Source organism: Lynx rufus, unplaced genomic scaffold (genome assembly GCF_022079265.1).
Source record: "Lynx rufus isolate CCGP_SWC_20201006 ecotype Redwood Valley unplaced genomic scaffold, mLynRuf1.p SCAF_14, whole genome shotgun sequence".
Classification (NCBI taxonomy): domain Eukaryota; kingdom Metazoa; phylum Chordata; class Mammalia; order Carnivora; family Felidae; genus Lynx; species Lynx rufus.
The window spans coordinates 66,445,787-66,456,918 of NW_025814828.1; the positions used below are offsets into that span (position 1 = coordinate 66,445,787).

The following is an 11,132-nucleotide window of genomic DNA, read 5'->3' on the forward strand; positions in this document are numbered from 1 at the left end:
GAAATTAAGAAAACCATTCCACTTACAATTGCACAGAAAGAATACAATACCTAGGAATCAACTTAAGCAAGGAGGTGAAAAACCTGTACTATGAAAACTAGAAAACATTGATGAAAGAAATTGAAGACAACACAAAGAAGTGGAAAGACATTCCATGCTCTTGGACTAGAATAACAAATATTGTTAAAATGTTCATGCTATCCAAAGAAACCTACAGATTTAATTCAATCTCTATAAAAATACCAATGGTATTTTTTATAGAACTAGAACACCCTGTTTTCTGTTAGAAGAAAATTTGAGATGACTCTGTGTGTGTGTGTGTGTGTGTGTGTGTGTGTGTGTTTCCATATTCCCTCTAGCTCTACCACCTCCAGTACACACTCAACAGTTGCAGTTTAAACTCAGTTCCAGAGCTGTACCTCCAATCTCAGCTTTAGATATCCCAGAAAATATGTTTTGTTTATATCCTAGAAAAGTGATGTATACAAAAGTATTCTTCCAGGTAAGTGAAAATCCAGAAAGCTGGTTGATCCCATGGTGTCAAGCTCCCAGCCTCCATCTTCTCTTCCCCTTTATGAGGCCCATTAGTCCGAGACTCTTAGAGCTGACATTCTGGATCTGACCACTGGGCAACATTTCCATTTTTCTTATTTTTTTCTTAATGAAAAAAAATTGCAACAAGTAAAAAAAAATGAAACAATTTACTATTTCACCAATTCTGCTTGGAACATTCATAGGTATATTAAAGCAGATCCATTTTTTGTTCACCCCAAACTACATCCTATTCCCTGACTTATCCCTGACAGTTCCCTCATAACTGTCAGCTGATGTGCAGTGTGGACTGTACAATGCTTCCCTACCAGACAACAGGATGTTCACCTCCATTATCCCACACTTGTACAGGCTGCCATGACCTACTCCCAGTTCGTCTGCCATCCCCTGTCCATGACATGGGACACAGCTGCTCAGACCCTGCTCTGATGCCCCATTCTCTGAGTTAGCTACCCCCTGTTCTGTTCTACATTGCCCCTCAGCATATCTGCCACTGACTGCCAAGGCATGCCCCTGTCACCTGGTGTTTTTCATCTGCAGGCCCCGGAGTATGTGGTTTCACAATCGTAATTTACACCTAACAGGTTTTTTTTTCCCAGACAAAATTAGAATTATTCTGCATAAGTTCAAATCCTGGATTTGGGGAGATTACTGATTTGTCTTTACTCCTTGCTGACACTTTTTGGAAACAGTTTGATGATGCTGGCGCTTTGGTGCCACCACCTTGTGACCAAAGCCTGAACTGCAGCTTGAATATCACAAGACAGAAAAGTGGGAGGGAGCAGCTGTGACCCAAATCCCCCAGACAGAGATTTCTGGAATTCAGAATGGAGCAGGGGGATTCTTTGTGTACAGCATGTTGATGGGCTGTCTCTGGACACTTTATTTAAGTGGAATCATACAATATGTGGCTTTTGGCATATTCGGCTTCTTTCACTTGGCTTAATGTTTTCAGGGTTCATCCATGTTACAGCATGTATCAGTACTTCATTCCTTTTAATTGCCATATAATATGTCATTATTTTTTTGATTCATTAATGGTGAATATTTGGGTTCTTTCTTATTTTGCTAATATAAATAATGGTGTGTACATCATACCCAATTTGATGATGGTGGTGTATTGTTGTCACCTTCCGACGAAAGTATGAACCGCAGCTTGGACATGGTGGGGCAAGAAATTGAGAGTAAGAGGCTATGACTTAAACCCACAAGACAGAGCTTTCTGGAAGTCAGGATGGAAAAGGGGGAATTCCTTGGACACAGCTATATTAATGGTCTTTCTCTGCATATTTTGTATAAATGGAATCATACAGTGTTTTTTGCATATTTGGCCTTTTTCACTTGGTAATGTTTCCAAGGGTCATTGATGTTGTAGCATATATCAGTACTTCGTTCCTTTGTTTGCCCAATAATATACATCATTTCTTCACTCATGTATTAATTGGTTGACATGTGGATTGCTTCCACTTTTGCTATTACAAGTGATGATGCTACATATATTCATGTTCAAGTTTTTATGTAGACATATGTTGTCATCTCTCCTGCCTGTGAACCAAGGACTGGAATTGCAGGGTCCTATGGTAACTCTCTGTTGAAGCACTTGCAGAGCTGCCAGACTATTATTATGACCCTGAGAGTGTTGAAGAGTGCAGGGATAGTCTGTTATTTTTTTCTCCTGATTACATTGTGGTTATGGGTTTTGAGAAAGAAAACCACAGAGTTCGAGTGCCCTTCTCATCACCTCACATTTACGAAGACATGACACCCACTTGACATCACTAGGTCATTGGAGATGTTGGCCCTCATCTCAGAGTGAAGGCTGTTTTTGTCTATTTTCCCCAGTGTACAGTAACTATTTTCCATTCACCGACTCAAGAAATGAGTCACTAAGTCTACCTTGTCCTCAGGAGTGAGAGGCAGAATTAAGATTCAGCACATGGAGAAAAGGTATCTACATATATTATTTGGAATTATTTGATAAAGACAGTTTGTTTTCTGTGATCCATGTTTTTATTAATTGATACATTTACTTATATCAGTATAGATTCAGGTATACTTATTTTGTTTTTTTTTAAATAGAAAGATTGCAAAAGAAAATCTGGCATGATTTGTATGCTACAGAAATCAGTACAATTTAACACTAACTGCAAGAGTTCCCTAACTCTACCATTATATACCATCACCAGTGTGTGATCTAAACATGACATATTAGACAATGCTTTTAGAAAATATATTTATCAACAACAGAGTTTGGAACAACATTATAATTTCACATAATTTTATTCCATACCTAGCTTTCTTTAGAAAGAAATGAAATCAGTTCTGAAAGCGGTTATTGAAGTGAACAGGAAATATTATTGCTAACATGCACAAAACACATTTGCAAAATCCTTTTTAATGAAGGAAAAGTCGAGCTATGTTGGAGAAAATGTGTGCTTCATTTGAGAGGCCAGTGTCTAAAGCATAGCCTTTCAGTTATCTGACTCTGACTCTATTGAAACTAACTAAACTCTAGCCTGTACATAACTGATCTCACTGCAATGAAGTCCTTGTGTATACCCAGGCAATTTATTCTGTCCTGGGAGACAGAAATTTTTCCTCTGGGTGAAACACATGTTTGTCTTAATTTGAACTACCATTTAAATCTTCCTGATCTATACATGTTCAAAGACTGAGTTGTAGAATTGGCCAAGTGTAATTTCTGTGGAAGCATGGGGGAATAGCACCCATTAGATGTGGGATGGAGACTAAATTAGATGGTATGTGCAGGCAATGTGAATTAAGTATGGAAAATTCTTCAAAGAATATTGTTGTATGTATATGTAAAAAAAAATGTGAGTAACTAGAGATGTGGAGAGGGGCCCAGGGCATTAAACCATATTTATAAGTTATGAATTATAGGAGACTTGAATGAACAGGCTGAAATCTTAATAGGAATGACCATCTCTTATTAGATTTAACATCTGAATTTACCACACTACCCTTTTCACACATTACTTCTTTGTTTCCATTCTGGAAAAGCCTAAAACTTAACCACAGGGATGATGTAGAGTTTGATCTTAATGCCTGTTAAACAGATGAGAGGATGGATAGATGGATACACAAGGTGTCAAACATGTGCTTTAAAGTCATACATTATCACTATCCCAGGGGAAGAGAGAGGTCTTGACCCAACTGTCTGAAACCTTGGTTTTGGGTAGCTGAAAGGATGCAGTTTCCCAGGACTCTACAACTGATGGTGAAAGAACAGAGGCAGTTCCATTGTGAAGGAGGGTCTTGAGAGTGTCTTTTGCCAGAGAAAGGTGACTTCATTGTGAAGACCCTGAGGACATTTTAATAGAGACAAAGCTGCCTGGAGAGGAGAGCAGGCCTCACTTTCAGGTCTTTGGGATTCAGTTGGTAGAGTGAGTCCCCAGGATTCAGGGGCTGCACCACCCTGGAGTGTGAGGATGCAAAGGGATCTCAGATCAAAGTTGCCTCTTTCTTGTTTGGAGATGCAGTGCTCCAGCTTTCCCCTAGGTAAAGCCGTTGAGGGTCCTGTCCTGCCCCAGTAAGTGTGGGTCCTGCTCCAGGAGTGTCCTGGAGCTGCTTTCCTCTAAAGGCAGGGGCACAGAAAGCAAAATAGGTAACGACTCTTTCTGAGCCCCAGATTTTCCCTCTATAAAATGGGGATGAGAATGCTTCACCCACAGGACCTTTGAGAAAGTTCAGTGATACACATGAGCAAGCCCATGGACCCATGGTTGCTGTGGGGTCATGAATGCCTTATGAATCCAGTCCACTTCTTATTCCTTTTCAACTTTGTTCTTAGGGGATACATGAGGAAAATATAAAAAAGCCCTATTGTGAAGCCCATTGAAACATACTGGTTTTTTTTTCCAACAGTCAATTATATGAATGTCATTATCTGTAACCTAGTACTTTGCATGGTGCCAAGCACATCATTACTCCATACATGATACTGATATCTAGGTCTCCCTCCCTGTACAGGTCCTCATGGATGTGGCCAACCTCCTATCAGGTGTTGGAAGGAGTCAGATTCTGAGGACCTGTGTCTTGAGGTCTTCTGTAGCTGCTACTCCAGATTCAAAGGCAGCAGTCCTCAGGAGTTCCTGACAGTTCACATCCCTGTGAGATATGATGCCTGGCTCAAGTGAGGTCAGAGATCTAACAATAGCATGTTGTGAAATAGGTCCTTGAGGTTCACAAACTAGCCTAAAAGTAGAGAAGTTGTTTTGGTTTAATCATGCAAGAAGAGGTTTTAGGACGTGAAATTTTATTTCTTCAGAAGCTACATGCTCTATGTAGCCCATGAGGCCCATATTAAAGAAGTCCTTCTTTGTCTGAAAGCAACAGTTGTTCGGCCTGACAACAACTTGATCTTTAACATGCACTTGCAATTAATATGCATATATTTTTCCGACCATAAATAACAAGTCCTATGTTCTCTCAGAAGGATGTGAAATATGCAGTTAGTTAAAAGGATTGCTAGCAATTTGAGATCATGAAATGGATTCTTTACTGGCAAACATGGTTTTATCCATTCTATAAAGAAAAATATTAGGAAAGCCTGACATCATCTAAGTGTTAGTTAAAAATGTCAATTTCAAGAATTTAGAATTTTATAAAATAATAACTTACTGTGCATTTGCCCTGTTATCATGATACCCAGCAGTGTCCATGATAATTACCAGGTATTCTTAAAGATTATTATGATTATATTCTTATGACATCACATTTTCAGTTCTGTACTACCCACCACCCACTCCCTCTTCATGTCCTGTCCCCAGCAAACCGGTGATCTTTGTGTAAATAGGTTAGTTTTGATTCCCTATAATTTTATGTAGAAGTAATCATACAGTCGCATTTTATTTTCTTCTGGCTTCATTTATTCATTCAGTTATTTATGTATGTATTTATTTATGTATTTGTTTATTTATATTAAGGTATCTAAAGTATCTTTTATTTGACATGAATATATGAAACATTATTTATGAACACTTGGGAAAAACTTTCCTTTTTTAATGTTTATTTTACTTTTGAGAGAGGGAGAGACAGAGCGTGAGCAGGGGAGGGGCAGAGAGAGGGAGACACAAAATCTGAGGCAGGCTCCAGGCTCTGAGCTGTCAGCACAGAGCCTGATGCAGGGCTCGATCCCACAAACCGTGAGATCATAACCTGAGGTGAAGTTGGACGCTTAACCAACTGAGCCACCCAGGCGCCCCTGGGGAAACACTTTCTTGAATATTTAATATCTACCATCTTGCAGAAGAAAATTCGTGTTTGAAAATCATTCAGACTACCAGTTCTTTGTAAATCACCAAATTATAAATTTTACATATAATGATATAGAAAAACATACGGAATTATCTTCAGATTTAGCATTTTTGTAAATATTTCAAAATTGAACATAACATATTGGAGCTAATGATTCCCCCAAAAAAGGACAATAAAAAACTTCCTGTTTTCTCCTGCTGTAAAGCAAAATTTTGTGCTTAGATGATGATAAATATCAAAACCTAGAAATGAGTTGTTTTTGTTTCCTACATACATATTTAACTGCAAGAATAGGAAGGCTAGTAGGACAATAATAATCATGAATATTTTTAATATCACATTTTTATATGTTTTTATTTAACACATAACTTTAGAGATAATATCTTGCATATATATGGGTTGATAAATATGTAAGTATTTGTCCTACATAATGAAGAATTTGATATCTTGTTTTATATGTGTTAAAGTATTACAGTATTGTGTATAAGATACTATTGATTTATTTGTTCATTTCTCCCCAAGTGGCTCTGCGAGATATTTCACAGATTTTTACAGATGACCCAATACACAGACAGACATATCTATATAGGGGCATCATTTTCATTTTCTACAGGATATTTTTTCCCATGAAAAGACAGAATTTTAAGATACACAAAAAGCTTTTCTGCAAGCTAGATTATGAAACAATAACTGTAGTGTGATCCCAGCACTCTTTTTGAAATTTCATATATGTATAAAAGAATGATAGCACATATTACATAGTTTCACATCCTTTTTATACCTACCTATATCTACATCACATGTTTATTAAATGTGAATTAGATACCTACTATGAGCCAAGCATAGTCCAAATTCACATCTATATCCACATCTTTCCTGTCTTGATATCTAGACTGGATATCTGGAAATGTCCACAGGCAGTAAAACCGATGTTAGTGCCCACCCCATAGGGTGGTGAAATATGACCTCAAATGGACTCCCTTCCAAGAAAGTTTAGCCCAAGCTGCATCCCGAGTCTTGCAAAGCTGGCAAATAATGGAAACCAGGAAATAATGTGGTCGATCAGGAAGAGGTTCTACCTTGGGAAACTGAGGTAACTTGTTACCCACACCTCCATCCTCTTGAGGAGCTCAACGAGGCTATGACCTTCTCTGGAGGAGACCTCACTCCCAGATAATGAAGAATGAGTAACACGCGTTTTCAGTCTTGGTTCTTGTACATTTTGTGTAGACTAGATGTTTTACTTTTCTCTTTAGTCTGCAGCCAGGTTGTGTGGTCGATTTTGGTATAGATTTTTTGTTTATCTTATCCCCTGGAAGGTGGTCCCTCTTATTTAATTCTATGAGGGGTCCATCAAAGGTGACATGAGTGTCTGCTTCATTTAAATCCTCGTGTCCCAGTTGTTGGAGCCCAGACCCACATAGAGTTCTCAAAGACAAGTGCAAGACCAGGATCCTGATCTCAACATTTAATTCTCCTGACTTAGTCACATGGTTTTCACAGATTTCTCACAAGATGGTCACCTCTCCAACTGTTTCTCTTATGCCTGACACCCCAATATGTTCCATCCCTTTTTTGTCTCTCTCCTGTCCACAGAAGTACATCCAGTGAAATTCTTCTTATAACCTGGTAATGCAGGATAATTTTTCAGCCATGGGTAAAACTCTAGAAGCAATTAGGGAAAGAGTGATGCATTTAATTTCATTTAAAAATTACGTGGCAATGGGGTGCCTGGTTGGTTCAGTCAGTTAAGTGTCTGACGTCACTTCAGGTCATGATCTCATGGTTGGTGAGTTCGAGGCCTGTTTTGGGCTCTCTGCTGTCAGCACAGAGCCCACTTCAGATCTTCCACATCCCTCTCTCTCTGCCCCTCCCTCTCTCTCTCTCTCAAAAATAAATAAACATTCAAAAAAAATTACATGGCAAAAGCAAAAAAATAATAACAAACAAAATATACGCAAAGTAAATTAAAAAGTAGAAAATATAATATTTTAGCCCTGCCTCCCTAAAACAGCTCTGAGACTTCTTAAATGACATTTTTGTCTATCTAAATCATTCAATCACACACTTATAAGCAGTTTTTAGTGTTCTGCCACAAATGGCTGACAGCCAAGCATGGCCTTGATTTTACATGTTCACCCTCCAAGGCCTAGCGCCTAAGAACCCTATGCTATCTCCCTGGGGTTCCATGTACTGATAATGTGCCCCTAATGTCTCTACAATGCAAATGAAATCCCCGAAGACAGAGACATTCTTTGTTCCATCAACCTTGGCAGAGTTCCATCCATTTCCCTGGTCCTCCTCTACAGAGTTTAATTACAGTTCTTTCTCATGTGGTGTCTTGAAGTGCAAATGTGTTTTGCTTTTGGCAAAAGGCCAGGGTTTGGATCACTGGGAGGAGGCAGTTCTGGTGTGGGGACCTGGCTGGGTATGGCACTTCCCATAGAAATTTGAGGTCAGGGTTCTTCAGAGGAACAGAATCAATAGGATGTTGTTATATTGGTGGCGATTTATTTTACAAAAGTGACTCTAACATTGCAGACCTGGCAGAATCTGAAGGGGAATGGGCAGGCAGGCTGAAGACTCAGCAAAGAGTTACAGTTGGAGTCTGAAGGCAGTCAGCTGGAGAATCATTGTTCTCCAACTGTTGATATTGTAGTTGAAGTTAAAGCCAGTATCCTGGCAGAAGTCTGAAAAGAGCAACCTACATTATATGGCATCTAGAAAGCCCTCAAAATGTTAGCTGCCTGTTTCAGCTTTGCTTTCTCCATTCTGTCAGTGTGCTGCCTCTGACGTGAACATCATAGCATGACTACCAGACAGAATACTGGGATACGGGACAGCAAGCAGTGATGAGCTCACACTTCCACAAATCCAGCGATTTAGTGTCACTGCTGTGAGCAGGAGGGATCTTTGGGATGGAGCTGGAGAGGAGGCATAGTGTCATTGCACAGCTTCCCATGACCTGAGTGGGGACAGGCAAGCACATGGTCACTCCTTTACCCTGAATTTCATGTGCTCTCCTTTTGTCTAACTTTACTCTCTATTGCACATCATGCCTGTTCCTCTGACTCTCCCTTCTAGTTACACAGGAGAGAAGAGTGTGGACTCTGGGCCCAAGAAACAGGAGTTGAAAGAGAAGAATAAGATGTGATGTTCAGTCTGGGGATATTTATTTTCTCTCACAATTGTTTCTCACTTCTAAACCCAAGTACTTTTGTTAGAAATAAAAAATGGAAAAGACAGGGAAGGAAAAAATCATGAGAGACCTTTCAAAGTCTAGTACTCATAGATAAGCACTGTTTCCATTTCAATATATATTTTTTCCGGCATTTTACTTTTCAGATGTAACTAATTGAGAACAAATGTAATATCCTAGTTATAGCTTTGTAAATTGCATTTTAGGTTAAGGATAAATATCATTGCCAAGGTCAGTCAATGCCATGCAATATAAATATAATAATAAAAATGGCAATAGAAATGTTCATGGTTCATTGTGATGTGATATTAATGAGAGCAATTATCAGTATTTATTGCTACTGTTCCCTTGCCCAATACTGATATGAAGGCTCAAGCTATACTTAGTTATTAATTTTCACCACAACTTATGAGAAAGAGCTTTTGTTGTCTGAATTTCAACATGGAGGAACTGAGGCACAGTGATAGCAAGGCTAGTAAGTTTCAGGGCTTGGATTTTAGAACAAGCTGTGTGTCTTCTAGGCACACACATGTGATCAGTACATACCAATGGCGCTCATATCATAAGATGCAGTCTTACTGTTAATCACAGCAAAGCAACACATCAACAAAGAAAGAAACAGAACTAAGGTACTCTATTCGTTTATGGGGACTGCTGTAATAAAGTACCACAAATTAGTGGCTCAAAGCAACAGAAACTGATTCTCTCACAGTTCTGGGTGCTGAAATTCTAATTTTTATTAATGTTTTTATATATATTTTTACATTTACTTACTCTTGGGAGAGAGAGACAGAGCACAAGTGGGGGAGGGACAGAGAGAGGGAGACACAGAATCTGAAGCAGGCTCCAGGCTCCGCGCTGTCAGCACAGAGCCTGACGCGGGGCTCAAACTCACAAACTGTGAGATCATGACCTGAGCTGAAGTCGGATGCTTAACTGACTGAGCCACCCAGGAGCCCCTGGATGCTGAAATTCTGAAATCAGGGTGCCAGTAGTGTCTTGCACACTGAGACACTAGGGAGAATCCTCCTGGCCTCTTTCTAGACACTGGTGGTGACCATCAATCCTTGATGTGCCTTGCCTGTGGTGATGTCACTTCAGTCTCTGCCTCTGTCATCACATGCTCTCTCTGTGTGTCCCTATCTTTATGTCATTTTCACTTTCTTCTAATGTCATAATTCATATTGGATTAGTCTTCCCTAATGACCTCATCTTAACCTGATTACATATGCAAAGACCTTATTTCTGAATAAGGTTCCTTTCATAGGTACCTAGGGTTAGAAACTCAACATTCTTTTGAGAATGTAATAGGTATAATAATTTTTTTTATTTAGCTAGCCAGAAAATATTCCTTCAACATCCCAAAGGATGGCTATTTTAGAAAAAACTAAAAGGAAAGTGGTGTCTATTTCTGCTATGACTCATTCCACTATGCTCACAGATTTAATGAAAAGCAATTTAACTAATGTCTTTCCTATGATTCTTATTGATAAATGGGTCAACATTTTCAAGCTTTGTCACAAGCCAGGTTTTGTTTCCAGTATTCCTCCCTTTTAAGCACATGCTACAGCAAGAAATTGAACTGCTCACATTAATGCATCTCAGGTGAGTTCTGCATCCTGGTATTTCCTCAGTGTCTTTGGACCTCAGAGCATTAACTCTGATTCTGGGCCATGAGAATGCTGTTGACCAATCATGAATGATGCAGGAGCAAGTGTCTGGAATCACCATGGCTGTGCCAGAAGATACCAACAAAACGTTTAAGACTGAGATGAAAGCTTTGGAGCTGACAGATCACCAGTGGGTATGAGATGATGTGAAAGAGGAGCCCATGGCCAAAGACCTCCACTTCAAAGCATGCTCACAAGGAATTACAGACCTCCATTGTATGAAGGCAAGGACATTAGGTATGTCAGAAACTCAGAGTAGTCCTTAGCTTTGTAACTTTCATGTGAGCTGGAGCCTCCCGGAATATAAAGGAAGATCCTTGAGCTGGCAGGTGCACAGAAAATATTGTTCTTGTCTGAGCTTGGATCCCATTTATGTTTGAAACCAGAGGGAGCACAAGAAGAGTGTGCTGGGTGAATTTCTCAGAAACAGTTAG

General features: G+C 39.3%; 1 pseudogene; it reads left to right on the top strand.

Annotated features, from left to right (window-relative positions):
* The first annotated feature begins 2,078 nt into the window (after positions 1-2,078).
* On the top strand, positions 2,079-10,920 carry LOC124509305 (ER membrane protein complex subunit 3-like; annotated as a pseudogene).
* Positions 10,921-11,132: the final 212 nt, after the last annotated feature.